At 37.5% G+C, this 17,900-nt stretch overlaps 1 long non-coding RNA gene across 1 annotated transcript; it reads right to left on the bottom strand.

Annotated features, from left to right (window-relative positions):
- Positions 1–4,297: 4,297 nt before the first annotated feature.
- Positions 4,298–16,499, bottom strand: LOC111674098. Its single transcript, XR_002762267.1, has 3 exons — positions 16,169–16,499; positions 8,217–8,357; positions 4,298–4,380 (listed from the first exon to the last, which is right to left on the bottom strand). It is a non-coding gene; the product is annotated as an uncharacterized LOC111674098 (long non-coding RNA).
- Between the last annotated feature and the right edge of the window lie 1,401 nt (positions 16,500–17,900).

The raw sequence follows: 17,900 nt of genomic DNA on the forward strand, positions 1-17,900 counted from the left end.
AGTCTTAGGGTTAGTATTTGTCTAAGCTAAGGAATGAAGAAGAGCGGGTCCCTAGGAACATTTCGGAGCACGCGCTGCTCGGAGTTTCTATTCCTAACATTATTTAAAATAAAACGTTAGGTAGGGACGTAACTCACGGTATAGCGTGGAGCGGCGTTAAAAAGGGTTGTGGAGGAAAGTCAGGGGAGAAAAAAAGGTCCGTCAAGTCGGTCCTAATCGGCCATCTTTTCACCTCGGACGCGTCTAGCAGCTGGACCGGCCGGCCGTGAGCGGGGAAGGGATTGGGGGGTGAAAGGGGGGAGCGCGGAACCGGTTCTAACAGCTCCGCGGATCCGCCGAAAGGCCGCCTGTTGCATGCCGGCACGCGTGACGTCACTGCTACCCCACCGCAAGCGAGCACGCACGTGGTGGGGGAACCTCGGGACGGGGAGGGCTCGAGGGGAGGGCGCCAACCGGGGTGGGAGCAATGGGTGTTCCATTGGTGGGCGTGCTTCACAAAGGCGTGGTTAACGTGTGCCCACCCAATAATAAACAGCGTGCGGCCGCGACGTTAACTCGTTTGTTTTGCCCTGCTGGCCGAACTCGTTTCGGTGCCCAGGTACCGCCAGCGGGTTTCTCTCTTTCTCGCACTCAAGGAATGCCCGTCGGGACCTTTCGCTCGCACTTAAGAGGCGCGCGTCGGGATCTCTCGCTTGGACTCGAGGGATGCGGGTTCGGACCTCTCGCTCGTACTCAAGGGAAGCGCGTCGGGACCTCTCACTCCCACTTGAGGATCCTCCGTGACCAGCCGAGAATGTGGGTACCTTTTAAGATTTAATTACGGGAAAATTGGAAATGCGATTCCGTTTGCGTTGAGTTTGAAGGACTGGCCTGGATTTTAGAACGAAAGGAATGTTTTAGGTTTTCTTAAAATTGCCCGGTACACGGATAAACATTACTTGGTTACAATTAATGTAGAGACATGGGTAAAATACTATGGGATGTAGAACCATATAAATGGGTAAATGTAACCTTGCGAATGGGTAATGTATCCAGGGCGCTGCGCCTAAAAGGTGCAGGAGAGATCACCATTTGGAATGGTAATATTAACTACATTAAGAGGTACAATACGCACAGGAAAATGGAAGGTTTATCTGGGACCTGTACCCACATATTATGGTAAGGTTATACGCGCTGCGAGGTTATTCTAAACTTGCCTATGTCATTGCAGAAACAATGGTTTGGCCCCATTAGTTTCGACAGCGCCGTCAGGTGGCTAAACTTCTCGCAGACGATACAGACTGTTCGTTTGCTTATACGAGCCGTTACTATTTCTTACGTTTAAGTTACAAAGACTCTGTCCCTTCCCGAAGAAGGGGGAAAAGGGAAGTGATCGTCGAGACCACCCTTTCGGGCATCAAATGATATTTTACTCCTTGAGGTAGAAAAGTATAAGAACCCTGACAGAAACGTAAGTACAGCGTTCGTAACCATAATAACTCAACTTTTTATGTCGACGGTAAATATTTAAATGGATATTCTCAACTATGCCTAATGTTAACAATATACTTATTTCATAACATGTTTGGAAATAAAACGTATAACATATATTATTAATGTGGTACATATGTGCCCATAATTATGAAAGTGGTCTAAGTCAAAATTAAAAAAAAAATTAATTTATCAGTTATTTCACGCCATATTATTTCAAACGAAATTAATTCAATGTAATTTCGAAACAAAAAATATATGACTTAGACCACTTTCATAATTATGGGCACATATATAACACTTTTTCCAATTTTTTCAATCGATTCTTTGGATTCCGATTTTTAAGAGAATCGAACATGGCTACTCTTGGGAGACCAACCGGATCGAGCCTCCCAGCCCGGTTCCCTTTTTGTGCACCGCTGTATCCGGCGGACAGGAAGTACGTCGCAGGTCACGTCAACTAATATCATCGTATTTGCGCATGCGTCAAAACAACGCGTCTTTAACGCAGATAGTATAAAAGATGTCAAATTAATTTACTGGAAGAAAGCAATTGTCATTTTTATTAAAATACGAGAAAAAAGATAACCCCATTTTACACGTAAATTAAATCTCTTCTGTCCTTTTATATCTTAAACGTTCACTTTCGCGAATTGACAGTTCAACATTTGTTATTGCCGCGATTGACACATTAATGATTCAAAACTTTTGCACATGTGCACACGTTACTTATTTAAGCGCTGGTGTGCCTTGAATTTGCCGAAGCCCTCTCCGTATAGAACAAATAGGTATCAGCTATCCAGTTAGTATATAGATCAGTGGCGGGGTGGAAAGGTGGGCGGATGTAGACGAGAGAGGGCAAAAAGAGGCGATAGGGGGTGAGAATGAGTGAGAAAGGGTAGGAAAAGAGGACGAAGGAAGGCGTAGGAGGGTGAGAGGAGAGAAAAGGCGACAGGGAGTGACAAAGGGCGACCACGGACCAGAGAGAGCGGAAGAGATTCAGAGAGAGGGATCAAGAAAGGACGAGAAAGAACGGAGGAGGGATAGCGGGCGAAGGAGGGTGAAGGGAGCAAGAAAGGGCGAGAAAAGGCACCAGAGGGATAGAGGGAGCGAGAGATGGCGAGAGAGCGCGAGAGAACGCGAGGAAGGGCGAGGGGGAGTAAGATATGGCAAGAGGGAGCAAAGAAAGGCAAGGGAGGACGAGGAAGGCTAAGAAAGGTAAAGAGGGAGTGAGAGAAAAAAAAAGGACGAAAGGAAAAGGGAAAGGTACTAGAAAGCGAGAGAGAGAGAGAGGGGGGGGGGGGGAATTGCGAGGGCGACAGTGAGAGCGAGGGTAAAAACGTATGTTTTTCTCCAACCTAATTTAAGGTGAAGTGAAACATCCTTCAAATCAGTCAATACAACACTTTTTTTTAAGGGTATTAGACAAAACTGTCCGAAACTTTGACACATCACTCCTGATCATCTAAGAATTGTCCTGACACATTCAAAATTTGGAATTTTCAAAAGAACTTTTTAACTCAACCCAGACCAGAACCAAAATGACGTCGAGCTCTCATATTTGGATCAATATACAATTATCGAAGGCTCTGATATGAGAATCGAAAGGGTCAGGACAATTTTACGACAATTTAGAACACTCTGGTAATTGATAAACTCGCAATTGAACGGGATAAAGGCACAAAAAGTGTTGTATGCGCTTCTTTGCTAAAACGATGGGAATACGAGGTCTCGGAGTGAAAATTTAATTGACCTGGAAATCACAGATGGCGCAGGGTGTCCCTCTGCAGTCTGCAGTTTCTGGAGTTTTACTTCGATTTCTTGATAATTATTGGGCGAAAATGACAGGTGGAGTATGCCATTTGGTACAACACACAATATAATTCGACCCAGCTATCAATATAAAAACGAACGTCGGCAACGTAGGCATTTAGGATAATCTTCTTTATCGACGTTGATCAAGTTCCTCGACGTGTTTCACTTCACCTTAACCCACTGGGTTTTTCTTCGAAAAGAAATCCTGCTATATATATAAAACCGTTACTCAATTTACGCTGAGTATCCGTTCACGCAGATTCATTTTAGGCGAATGAAAATCGCGTTGCGTAAAGTCTGTCAGTACAAAAGAAAAAATATTCGGAATAAAAACTAAGCAAATTGTGTTATAATTTAACGCGTAAAAGAGACTTGTGTAAAAAAAGTGCTGCGTAAATTGAGGAAGGAATGTATTTGGTCTAAATTTCTTCGACCGAAGCGGTACTTCGATGGAAATGGGATGATACGTTAACAACGTTTTCAGAACGAAGGCATCAAGAAACTTTCCTTTTCTTCCAATATAACAAAATTGCTGGTTTGATGAAGACATCTCAGTTACGTACCACAATATACCTACTACACAAATTTGTGCGAATAATCATAGTAATTAAAATTTTTGTATTATTTATTTTCCTCTATGTACAATCATACATACTTTTAAACAATAATTGTGTGTAACAAAATTCAATTCTTGTAGAAATTAATTTCTTTAAATAATCCCCTTTATTAAATACTCTTTAATAAAACCCCAACAAACTCGCCTTCTTTCAGGTTTCTTAAAAAATACCTGACTTCTTAACCACCCTGCCCCTTAATGATATCGTAGAACACTTGCCACATTTCATTTGTTAGATAAAAAATAAATATGACGTACAGAGCATTGCCGATTCAAACGACTAAAAACATAAAAATTTACAGGGATGTACAGAATAGCATCATGCATTTTCAAAGCATAAGTAAGAGAGAGAAAACACAGGCTAAACTACCTTTTCACTTTCCTCCTCTTTAGAATTGAATCGGACGTGTAAAAATAAATCCGACAATCGTTAAGAAATACTTCTGATCGAAGTCTGCCAAGTGCGGCAGCGGCTTCACCTTTGGTATCACGAATTCCCCGACGACAAAAAGGCGCAACGAAATGCTCGACGAAAATTCACCCGTACGACAAAATATCCAAGCAACAAGATAACTAGTTGCAAAATATCGGGCGACAGAAATTCGGTAACAGGGTACTTTGTCTTTTAAAACCATAATTTATTTAGTAGATTCATACCAAGGTTAGTAATCTGAGTAGGTTATATTAGTTATTTGGGGGCTAGCCACGCGCTTCCGGCCAGCGGAGAAGTACTACATATTTTGATTTATTTCTGTCCCTGAAGAGACATTTAGAGCAACGTTTTTATATACCTTGACATGTTTTTGGATTGTAGGGGAGACCGAGGTCAAATGTAACATGAGGCAATTGTAACAAACGTTATACATTTTATCTTTAAGGTGAAGTGAAACCCCCTTCAAATCAGTCGATTCGAATACAACACTTTTTTTTAAGGGTATTAGCTCAAACTGTCTGAAACTTTGACACATCGCTCCTGATCATCTAAGAATTGTCCTGACGCATTCAAAATTTGGATTTTTTAACCAAATTTTTTAACTCAGTCCAGACCAGAACCAAAATGGCGTCGAGCTCTGATATTTCGATCAATATACAATTATCGAAGGCCCCAATATGAGAATCGAAAGGGTCAGGACATTTTTAAGACAATTTAGAACACTCTGGTAATCGATAAACTCGCATTTGAACGAGATAAATGCAAAAAAAGTGTTGTATGCGCTTCTATGCTAAAACGATGAGAATACGAGGTCTCGGAGTGCAAATTTAATTGACCTGGAAATCACAGATGGCGCAGGGGGTCCCTCTGCAGTCAAGTAGGGCATCAAAAATCATGAATTCAAGGAACTTCTAGAGTTTTACTTCGATTTCTTTATAATTATTGTACGAAAACGACAGGTGGAGTATGCCATTTGGTACAATACCCAATATAATTCTACACAGCTGTCAATATAAAAACGAACGTCGGCAACTTAGGCATTTATAAAAATCTTCTTTATCGACGTTGATCAAGTTCCTCGACGTGTTTCCCTTCACCTTAAACTTGGAAGAACTAATCGAGACAGTGGAAGCTTTCCGATAGCGCAATGAACGTCTCACAGTAATTTCATGTTTGTTAGACCAAGCGTTCCGTTATCATTGATAATTTTCGTAAAACGGCATAATTGAGTAACATTTCCATGAGTCCAATATTTTTCGTTTGTATTAAATTGGGGGAAATGAAACCGATGTTCAATGAAACAAACATGACGTCAAGTTGACTTCTGCATTTACATTGCCGAAAAACACATTCGACAAAATTTATTTGCGGCAGACCGTTTGAACAAAAGAACATGCCTTGTACACAAAAATATTCACAAACGGAATGATAACAAAATAGATTAATCTCATATTTATCGTTTAACCTGTACATTTCCAATTACAAGTCTGCCAAATTTTATATTTATTTCCGGATGAATCCCAAAGTAATAGTAATATTGTAGTAATGTTGAAGTAAAATTGTAGTAATATTGTATTAATATCCTATTGTACTTTTACGTATTACGTATTTGTCAACTTTTACTTCTCATCCTTAAATATTCAATTTTTTCAATTAATAAGTATCGTAACATTTGCTCCAACGAGTGTTACAATTGCACCCTGTAACGGAAGCAATTGTAACAAAGACATTCAGTACGGAAAATAAGGTTGCCAATTTTTTCCATGAACTTTTAAAACGGTAAAGCCTAAACAATTTTTTAGCGGTTAACGCTTTGCACTTGAGAGCTTTGCCATTTAAGGTGAAGTGAAATCCCCTTCAAATCAGTCGATTCGAATACAACACTTTTTTTTAAGGGTATTAGACCGAACTGTCCGAAACTTTGACACATCACTCCAGATTATCTAAGAATTGTCCTGACACATTGAAAATTTGGATTTTTTTAGAACCAAAATGGCGTCAATTTCTCATATTTCGATCAATATACAATTATCGAAGGCCCCAATATGAGAATCGAAAGGGTCAGGACATTTTTAAGACAATTTAGAACACTCTGGTAATCGATAAACTCGCATTTGAACGGGATAAATGCAAAAAAAGTGTTGTATGCGCTTCTATGCTAAAACGATGGGAATACGAGGTCTCGGAGTGCAAATTTAATTGACCTGGAAATCACAGATGGCGCAGGGGGTCCCTCTGCAGTCAATTAAGGCCCCAGAAAGCATGAATACAGAGGATTTCTGAAGTTTTACTTCGATTTCTTGATATTTATTGTACAAAAACGACAGGTGGAGTATGCCACTTGGTACAATATCCAATTTAATTCGACATAGCTGTCAATATAAAAACGAACATCGGTAACGTAGGCATTTAGAAAAATCTTCTTTATCGACGTCGATCAAGTTCCTCGACGTGTATCACTTCACCTTAAGTCGCCAGTGATGACTGAGAGTCACCTTTCGAGTGTGTTCGTTCGAGTCATCTTTCAGTGTCAATTACAGAATGAAAAATGTAAAAATGGTTACAACTGACTTCGGTCTCCCCTATGCTGTAACGATTTCCTTTTAACACTAGAACTACCAAGTCGGGTTGAAATGACTTGTTTCAAATATCTCATCCCATACAAAAAAAATCTTCCTGTCGTTCTAGTGTTAAGTGAGTCACAAAGTTCCGATATCCCGTATGGTTTGGTCTAACCATCTGAAGCCCTGATTGAATTTGTGTTACTGTTAAGGTGATATGAAAGAGTCAGCCCTATATACATCTGAGAAGTCAAATCGGTGGTAAATGTATCCTCCGAATTGGGTATACCGATTCGTTTCAAATTATACCCCATGAATATGGAGGTCCTAAAGTAGGTCCCAAAACTCATGAAATTTCATTCTTCATCAAAAATTTATTTATTAATCATGGACTAGAACCGACATGGCGTGGCCCGTGCACGTTTTCGCTGTTTTACGCTTCTTGGAAGCTTTGATTCGAAAATGAAGAGTTTGAGGACTTAGCTCGAAGAATTTAGAATCCCATAGAAATAGAATATTACAGAGTCCGATGGGAAAATATGATTACTTTATTGAAAAGACATATGGATCGCGTCAGTTAGTATAATTCTAAACGTGGACTGTACAAGACTTCAACATAAATAAAAATGTCGGTAACGCGACGCGCCAGCCTATGTTACCACTTGAGTATGCAAACTGACCTTACTACCAACAAGGGTAGAGATGAATTTTAATTGATCGACCTCGATTTTTCAGCACCTTTCATATCATCTTAATTCAGTTATGTTCAATTCTTCCCGGTGTACGTTCAGAAATTGCCTCATTTTTTTCGTGATTGACGCGAACTCTTTCGTAAAATCCGAGATGCTATCCACTGATTTCATTATCTGTACATCGCTCATTGAACAATGTAGCGGAAAATTCTACGTGGAAATATTATATTTCATTATCTGTACATCGCTCATTGAACAATGTAGCGGAAAATTCTACGTGGAAATATTATATTTCATTATCTGTACATCGCTCATTGAACAATGTAGCGGAAAATTCTACGTGAAAATATTATAAATTGGGTTACTTCGCTGTTTACAATTGCGACTTGACCGCCCCGTTCCCATACTTTCAATATAATCGATCATTTGTCCCAGCTCATATTCTTCATTCTTATAATAATCTCAAGAAATTAATATTCCACATTAGGGCGTTATGTTTTACCCGCAAATGTATAAATATGTTTTTTTCGAATTTCTTGTTATCGGATGTACTGTTACTAGACACTTCGTCATACGGGATACTTTTCGTCGAACATTTTGTCATCGATTTTTTTTTCACGGAACCTTACCTTTGGGTTACAAACGTATCGAACCTATTCGGACCGAATGAATAAGAGAATTCGTGGACCATTTGCTGCTGAATCGGATTCGTGATTTGCCGTCACCTTGCTCACACCACGATCACAAAGAACGCAGGGACCATGAGGTAACTATCAGGTTATCCAGCAAGTTATTGCGATTTTTGTTGTTTAAGATTTGATCTTTGACTATGAAAGTATAGACTGCTAGTTGCGAACTTCACACAGGTTGCTAAAATATCAGCGCCATCGAGGACCCAGAACTAGCGATTTTGTATTCCCGGAGTTCTAAATTCACAACGAAATAGATTCGCGTTTAAGGTGATGTGAAAGTGGCGTCGAAGAGGTTTCGTTTATAAAACTTTTCTCCCAACTCGGTTTACCGAATAGTTTGAAACTTTACAACTTCGATTTCTTTATAATTATTGTACGAAAACGACAGGTNTGATTTCATTATCTGTACATCGCTCATTGAACAATGTAGCGGAAAATTCTACGTGGAAATATTATATTTCATTATCTGTACATCGCTCATTGAACCCCAATATGAGAATCGAAAGGGTCAGGACATTTTTAAGACAATTTAGAACACTCTGGTAATCGATAAACTCGCATTTGAACGGAAATATTAAATAAATTTTTTATAAAAAATAAAATTTCGCGAGTTTCAAGACCTACTTTAGGGTCTCCATATTCACGTTTTAAAGTTTGAAACGATTTGAGATACTCAGTTCGTAGAAAAGTTTTATGAACGATTGAGCTTACAGATGACACTTTCACATCCCCTTAATTAAGGAAAATGGACCGCTACTGCTTGGTTAAAGGCTGTCTTAACACATAATATCCGAGTAAAAACAGTGAGAAAGACGCAAACATACCATTTTGGGGTAAGGGGTTAACACGTTCCCTGCCGCGTGCACGCTGAACTTTCCGTTCAAGCCATTTGGTATTGTCATTGTAAAAAGAAGAATTTTTTAAAAATTCATTATGCAGTCAATTATGGGCATCTTAAGGTGAAGTGAAACATCCTTCAAATCAGTCGATGCGAATACAACACTTTTTTTTAAGGGTATTAGACCAAACTCTCCGAAACTTTAACACATCACTCCTGATCATCTAAGAATTGTCCTGACACATTCAAAATTTGGATTTTTCAACAAAATTGTTTAACTCAGTCTAGACCAGAACCAAAATGGCGTCGAGCTCTGATATTTCGATCAATATACAATTATCGAGGGCTCTGATATGAGAAACGAAAGGGTCAGGACAATTTTACGACAATTTAGAACACTCTGGTAATCGATAAACTCGCATTTGAATGAGATAAAGGCAAAAAAAGTGTTGTATACGCTTCTTTGCTAAAACGATGGGAATACGAGGTCTCGGAGTGAAAATTTAATTGACCTGGAAATCACAGATGGCGCAGGGGGTTCCTCCGCAGTCAATTACGGCCCCAGAAGGCATGAATCCAGAGGATTTCTGGAGTTTTACTTCGATTTCTTTATAATTATTGTACGAAAACGACAGGTGGAATATGCCATTTGGTACAATACCCAATATAATACGACCCAGCTGTCAATATAAAAACCAACATCGGCAACGTAGGCATTTAGAAAAATCTTCTTTATCGACGTTGATCAAGTTCCTCGACGTGTTTCACTTCACCTTAATACTTTAACGACCGCCCGTCTACGCAGTCAAACGTCGCCAGGGGCCGGCAGTATTTTTGAAGAATTAATTTTAAAGAACTTTATTGAATTCAAGAAAAAGTTAACATAAAACAAAAAAACAACAACAATTCACACACATGTTGTGTGAGCGGTCGTTAACGGTTGTTCCGGCTATCACACACATGTTGTGTGAGCGATCGTTAAAGTGTTAATATTATTGCTGATGCGCTCATTTGATCGTGGGGCGTATACGCCCCACGCGGCCTGAACGGAAAGTCTTCAAAAAACAGTCTGGCAGGGAACGTGTTAACCGATCAGATCGGATTCAGTGATATCTTATTTATAAACTCTCACACTCCGTACAACGCGAAGTTTAGAAGTGAATTTTAAAGTATATTAAGAATTAGGTAATAATAGTAGTAGGTAGTAGTTGCAATAGCATTCGGAAGAGAGATTCGACAGCTACTCGATAAAATTATTTTCGTTACGTATTTCGGAACATCTTACCGCTCTGAACTCAAGTGGAAATGCCTAGAGGTAAAGTTATTCCAAACGTAGCTTATTTTTTAGTATCTGTTTGACTTAAGGGGAAATGAAAGAGTCAGCCTATATATACCTGAGAAGTCAAATCGTTGGTGAAAGTATTCTCAGAATTGGGGGTACCGATTCGTTTCAAATTTTACCACGGGAAAATAAAGGCCGTAAAATAAGTCCCGAAACCCATGAAATTTCATTTTTCATCAAAAACTTATTTACTTATCATGGACTAGAACCAACATGGCGGGGTCCGGGCACGTTTTTGATGTTTTACGCTATTTGGAGGTTTAGAATCGAAAATGTAGAGTCTCAGAACCTAGCTCGAACAATTGAGAATACCGTAAACATGGAATATTATTGTCAGATGGGAAAATGTGGTAAATACTTTCACCAAAAATTGCAAGAGAATGCTGGATTGCCCTGCGGCTCACACGTTTTTTTTCGAGTAACAATTTAGTTGGAGCTAAACGTCCCAGATGGCGACGCTGGTTCGTCAAAATATAAACAGCCATGAATTTATGGGATTTCGGCAGTTTCACATCGATCTTTTTATCATTACTTTTCCGAAATGGCATATGGAATCCTTCAGTTCGTATAATTCTTAACGTAGACTGTAAAAGACTTTAACATAAATGTAAATGTCGGTAACGCGACGTGCCAGCATATGTTACCACTTGAGTATTCTAAACGGCACTACCACCAAAAAGAGTAGATGAAATGAAATATTACGAAGTTAGATGGGAAAATATGGAAAATATTTTCACCAACAATTGAAATGCTAGCTTGTCTTGGGGCTAACACGTGTTTGTAGTGCAAAAGTTTAGTTGCCGCTAAACGTCCCAGATGGCGACGTTGGTTCGTCAAAATATAAACAGCCATGACTTCATGGGATTTCGGTAGTTTTACATCGATATTTTTGTCGTTACTTTACCGAAATGGCATATAGAGCCCTTCAGTTCATATAATTCTCAACGTAGAGTATAAAAGACTTCAACATAAATATAAATGTCGGTAATGGGACGTGCCAGCTTATCTTACCACTTGAGTATTCAAAACGGCATTACCACCAAAAAGGGTATAGATGAATTTTACTTTATCGACGTCGATTAAATTTCTTAGCGTCTTTCATACCCTCTTAAGGGGATGTGAAAATGACACGTAAAGAGATAATCGTTCATGAAACTTTACTCCGAACTGTGTATGTTGAATCGTTTCAAACTTTACAACGTGAACACGTGGAGACTGTAAGGAAGGTCCTGACACTCGTGAAATTTTATTTTTTATAACAGATTTAAAAAATATATATGATGAAATTAAAAGGAAATTGAAATTTCATGAGCTTCAGGACCTTCCTTATAGCCTTCATATTTTGTATTGTAAAGTTTGAATCGATTCGGTAGACCCAATTTGGAGAAAAGTTTCACGAACGAGAACTTTTGACGCCCCTTTCACATCACCTTAAAGAACCAGCCTCATGGATTACTTCATTTAAATCGAAATAATTATATTTGAATTTTCCTTCTTTTTCGTTCACGACTCGGGCCTGCACCACGATTCATATTTGGCTCGTTTTTCGAACTCTCAATGCATGATAAAATACGAGCTGCTAGCAATCTATACCTACATGTATAGTCAAAGGATTTCATACTGTTTTTAAATCAACTTGCTTTTCCTTTATGTCCATACTATACCCAAATTTAAAACGGAAAATTCGTTCTATGTTGTGATAACAATAATTGTACATTAAATATTAATGTCTGTTTTATTAAGATTATTTAATTAAGAATTGAAGGTAAAGTGAAACACGACGAGATTGATCGATGTCGGTAAAAAAATTCTTCTTAGTCCCACGTTACCGACGTTCGTATTTATATTGACAACCGTTTCGAATTATATTGGGTATTGTACTAAATGGCATACTTCATATGTCGTTTCCGTACAGTAATTATAAAGAAATCGAAGTAAAACTCCAGAAGTTCCCTGACTTCATGATTTTTGATGCCCTACTTGACTGCAGGGTGCCACCTTGCGCCATCTGTGATTGCAGTGCCAATTAAATTTTTTCTCCGAGACCTCGCATTACCTTCGTTTTATCAAAGAAGCTCATAAGACACTTTTCTTTCTTTTGTCTCATATATATACTAGTTTATCGAATACCAGGGTGTCCTAAATTGTTGTACAATGTCTGGTGCTCTCGTTTCTCATTATAAGTGTTGTATTTTTAATGTTGTAACTAATTTGAACAAAACCTTCAGTAATGGTTGGAAAAGTTTAGAATTTGGCGTGAAATAAAAATAATTGTGAAAAAATGTGACTAAAAATGTTGATGCTGCTGTTATAAAAATCATACAAATAACCAGTAGTATTTTCACCTGATAAAAAATAGATGCAGCAATTAATTTATAGTCAATCGAACAATAAATTGTATTCCTGTTACCAAAAAAATACTAACAGTGTTCAATTATTCAGTTTACCAGTTCTTATTCTCTTAATGTAATGTTACAATGAATGTTATACATTTTGAGTGGTAATATATTTAATGAAACTAGACAAAATCATTTCCCTTAGTCATTTAAACATGTATTACTAAAAGACGAAGTTATTTACCTTATAATGTTTGGTTCTCTTGTATTGAATTATTGAAAATTATTTGTTTTTTGAGGGTTTTTATAAAAGAGTCAATTCAAAGGATGTTGATGGCCAATAAATAAGATGATCTTTTGGAATTGAAGAGGAAATATACGTTTTATTCATTTGAAACTTGATGTACATATGTAACTATGTTTAAGACCATACAGTCACCCTCAAGTAAAACTATTGAATTATTCCGACGTAATAAGTAACCTGCTGGAATGTCCCAAAAAAACAAGTTTTTCGATGATAATCACAAAATTAGCTGTTATAAAACTCTGAAACCGAAAAAAAAAAACAAAAAGAAGCTCGGTCTACACGAGTACGGCTATCGTTGGAACTAGGATTATTTAAAAATATCGAAGAACATAAAAACGGCGGCATTTTGTAGGAAATCATTTAATTCCATACAAAAGAATGGTTCACTTCTTGAGTCGCATTTTGCATTAATTGAAAAATGTAGTTTTAATAAGATTTATACATCCATTGAATACACCGGCATATTTTAAAGCGGATTTGACTATCAGTTTTTGAAATATTATTGTTACCATTTTGAAACATGTTATTTCGAGAAAAAAAGAATTCAAGTTTTACGTATACACAATATAATTTATAAACATACAGCTAATCAGATATTCCAGTGTTATACAAGGCAATTTCCTCTTGTTTATAAAAAGTTCCTTTTACTCAATCGGAAAGATTTATTTTGGCGATTTTCAACACTAGGGAGGTCCCTTAAGGTAATGTCAAAGAGGCGACAATGAAGTTTCGTTTATGAAACTTTCCTCCAAATTGGGTTTATCGAATCGTTTCAAACTTTACAACGTTAATTTGAAGATTAGAAGGAAGGTCCCGACACCCATGAAATTTCAACTTTTTTTAAAATTTGTTTAATGATATTTTCAGAGTTGTATATTAAAAAGTGAAATTTCATGGGTATCGGAACATTCCTTATGGCCTCCACATTCACTTTCTAAAGTTTGAAATAATTCTATACTCCCGTTCGGAGAAAAGTTTCATGAACGATTGGCTCCTCAGATGCCACCTTCACAACCCCTTAAGGTGAAATGAAACCTCCCTTAAGTCAGTCGATTATAATAAGACACTTTTTTTAAAGGGTATTGAACCGAACTGTCTCAAACTTCGACACATAACTTGTGAGCACTTAAGAATTATTCTATTTAAAAAATTTAGATTTTCGAGGAAGAATTTTTGGCGTAGTCCAAACCAGAACCGAAATAGTATCGAACTCTCATATTTCGATCGATATACAATTGTTAAAGGCACTGATATGAGAAGCAAGAACGACAGAAATTGTACAACAATTTAGGACACTCTGGTAATCGATAAACTCGTATTTATACGAAATAAAGGAAAGAAAAGTGTCTTATGAGCTTCGTTGCTAAAACGAAGGTAATGCGAGGTCTCGGAAAAGAATTTAATTGAAACTGCAATCATAGATGGCGCAAGGTGGCACCCTGCAGTGAAATAGGGCATCAAAAATCATGAATCCAGGGAACTTCTGGAGTTTAATTCGATTTCTTTATAATTACTGTACGGAAACGGCATATGGAGTATGCCATTTAGTGCAATACCCAATATAATTTGACACAGTTGTCGATATAAATACATACGTCGGGCGTGTAGGTATTTGGAAGAATTTCATTTATCGATGTCGATTAAATTTCTCGACGTGTTTCACTTCATCTATAACCTATAACTGCTAAATCCTTTCGACGGATAGGTGAAATTCGTGAATACGAACAGGAAATAGAGGACAACATTTTGTACGTACTTATACGTCATTCGCAGTCAAAAAGTTAAGGTGATATAAAAGGGTCATTCTGTATAGATAAAACGTCAAAATATTTATAAAACTTCTCTCCAAACTGAGTGCACCGAATCATTTTGAACTTCAGCACGTGATTATTTTGGCCCTAAGAAAGAACTCAAGAACTTCATGAAATTTCAGTTTTCAACAAAAAATGTGTCCTTGGTTCTAGTCTGGGATCAATAAAATAAAACTGTTTTTTAAATATTAAACTTTACACAGCGACGCGTTCTTCCTTAAGACTTTCACAATCACGAGCAGAAGTTTCAAATGATTCGGAACACTCCATTTGGCAAGAAGTTTTTCTTTAAATATCTTGACGTAGTATATATATTGAATGACCTTTTCATATCACCTTAAGGGGATGTGAAAGTCCCATCTGAGGACTCAATCGTTCATGATACTTTTCTCCGAATTAGATAAACAGAATAATTTCAAACTTTACAATGTGAACATGGGGGGTACAAGGAAAGTCCTGAGAATCATAAAACTGCATTTTTTATAAAAAATGTTGAATACATCCGTAAACAAATTTTAAAAAATTGTAATTTCATGACTGCCAGGTCCTTCCATAGCACCTCCACATTAACATTGTTATGTTTTAAACGATTCGGTACACTTACTTCGGAAAATACAGGTAACCCTCCTATAACACGGTAGTTAAGTTCCTAGAAAATGCCGTGTTGTGTGAAACCGTGTTGCATGAGACCCAGAGCTAGTATAAAAAGGGGGGTTACGTTCCAAAAACTTATTAAAAACAAATATTTTTTTTGAATTCGACATAAACAACTTAATTTTTATTAAAAATATAAATGTATGTACAACACAAAGTATAAAAAAAATATTTTAATCTAACGCAACCATAATTTAATGAATTTATTCGTCGTCACTGCTCAGTATAATCAACCGAGAACGTTTTTTCGGTGGAACGATATCGCCTTCACTTTCAGAACTTTGTTCTCTATTTAAAGTTTTTATATCTTTTCCCCTCTTAAAAAAATCTGTAATCGAACTTTGCTTGCTGACTTTTACTAGGTCATTGTAAATTTCGCGGTATGGAGATAAACAGTTTTGCAGCTCCCTTTTGAATTTTCGACTTCTTTCCGTGGAAGGGTCTGTATTCAAGAAAAATGACTCGTTATAGCGAAACCGTGTTATAGGATGCCGTGTTGTAGGAGGGTTACCTGTAGTGTCATACACGAAATCTCTTACATGCCACTTTCACATAACCTTAAACACTAAAAACTGCAATAACTTTCTGGACAACCCAATACCTCTTTTCGTACATAATTCTCTTTCTAGTCGTCCTAAGTTGAAGTGAAAACAATCCGTTCAAGTCCGTCGTTTTTCAGTGGCGCAACACGTGTGTCCGACGGGATTTAGTCGAAGAACTCGGCAGGGACGAGAACGGACAAAGGGACGGAAGAGACTAAACCCGAGTTTCGAGCCAACTTCTAACACGCGCCACACGGTGCCACGCTTGCGCTTTACAGTATTCCCCCTTCGCACCTTCTCCTCCCTTCCTTCCTCTCTTCCTACCTCACTTCGCCCCCCCCCCTCCCCCTTGCGCGCTCTTTCTCTCGCCCTTTAACTCATTCTCTACCCCTGCTCGCTTCTCTTCATTGGCACAGTTTTCCTACTCGGTACTGTGTACCGGGCAGCTGGCCTTACCCGATTTACGCGCCAACGTGATCTGTAGTCTCCATTAGAGATACAAAAAACCTACAAATCTATATTTAGACTTTTCAACCTAGGAGAATTCGCAATGAGCAAGCATGCCGATTAAATGCTAGAGTAGGGGATATGGTACCGTCGCACAGTGGCGAAAATGACGAAAAAATTGGTCCAAACTATTTGTCCGCCTAAATGTGACATCGTATTCTAATATTATATTTCATCACTTTTACCTTACATTTTAAACGATTCAGAAGAAATAATATAAGAGATGAAAAATTAAACAAGCATCGCGCTAACGAAATGTATTGATAATAAAAGTAAAGTTCTAGGTTTTTTAAATTACATATTTTATCGTTGTTTTGCACATTTTTTTACTTCTAAAACTACGTTGCTAAATGTAAAACTGTACGCGCGTTAAACATAATAAGCGCAAAAAAAAGGAAGATATAGTAAAGGAAGATCTTTAATTAGAAATAATTTCTTGCTCTTTCAAAAGTGCAATCGTGGTACCAACAACGTGCATTATGAAGATATCTTACTTCATTTTAATCGTACAACAAGAACGGCAGATATAGGTTGCCAATTCTTTTTTATTTTAACGAAGAATAGGATAAGCTAATGATTCTCGTTTGGAACATCGCGGAATATCACGATACTCATAACTGTATGTACTATCAGTAATTGAAAATAAAGTGTAAGAATATCTCGTTGGAATAAAGGAATGATTACATGCGATATTTAAAACGTTTCAACTAATACAAAAGAAACTTTAAAAGTCATAAAATATTCTACGATTCGTTTACAATATCCTATAATTTACGGAATTGGAAAGAGACATTTCTTTAAAAAAATCACGCTTACTTACACTTAATATAATTTTCCTTCTTAGAGACCGATGTTAGTAACCCGTACGAATATCAGTTTTAAATTGACGTGCAGAACCGTACACAATTACGCTTTCGTCCTTTTAGCAATAAATATCCGAATTATCCCTCTACCCAGTCTAACAATCGATAATCTCAAAATACAAATTTCATTTACGAGGTATTGGCCAGCTTTTTTGACATTTTCGCGACTGTTATTTGAACCATTACAATATTTAAGAAGATACGTTAAGAAATAGCCATTTAAGGTAAAGTGAAATCCCCTTAAAATCAATCGATTCGAATACAACACTTTTCTTAAGGTGAAGTGTAACACGTCGAGAAACTTGATCAACGTCGATAAAGAAGATTTTTCTAAATGCCTACGTTGCCGACGTTCGGTTTTATATTGATAGCTGGGTCGAATTATATTGTGTATTGTACCAAATGGTATGTTCCACCTGTC

This window comes from Orussus abietinus, unplaced genomic scaffold (genome assembly GCF_000612105.2).
Source record: "Orussus abietinus isolate OABI.00-Male unplaced genomic scaffold, Oabi_2.0 scaffold585, whole genome shotgun sequence".
NCBI classification, from domain to species: Eukaryota; Metazoa; Arthropoda; class Insecta; order Hymenoptera; family Orussidae; genus Orussus; species Orussus abietinus.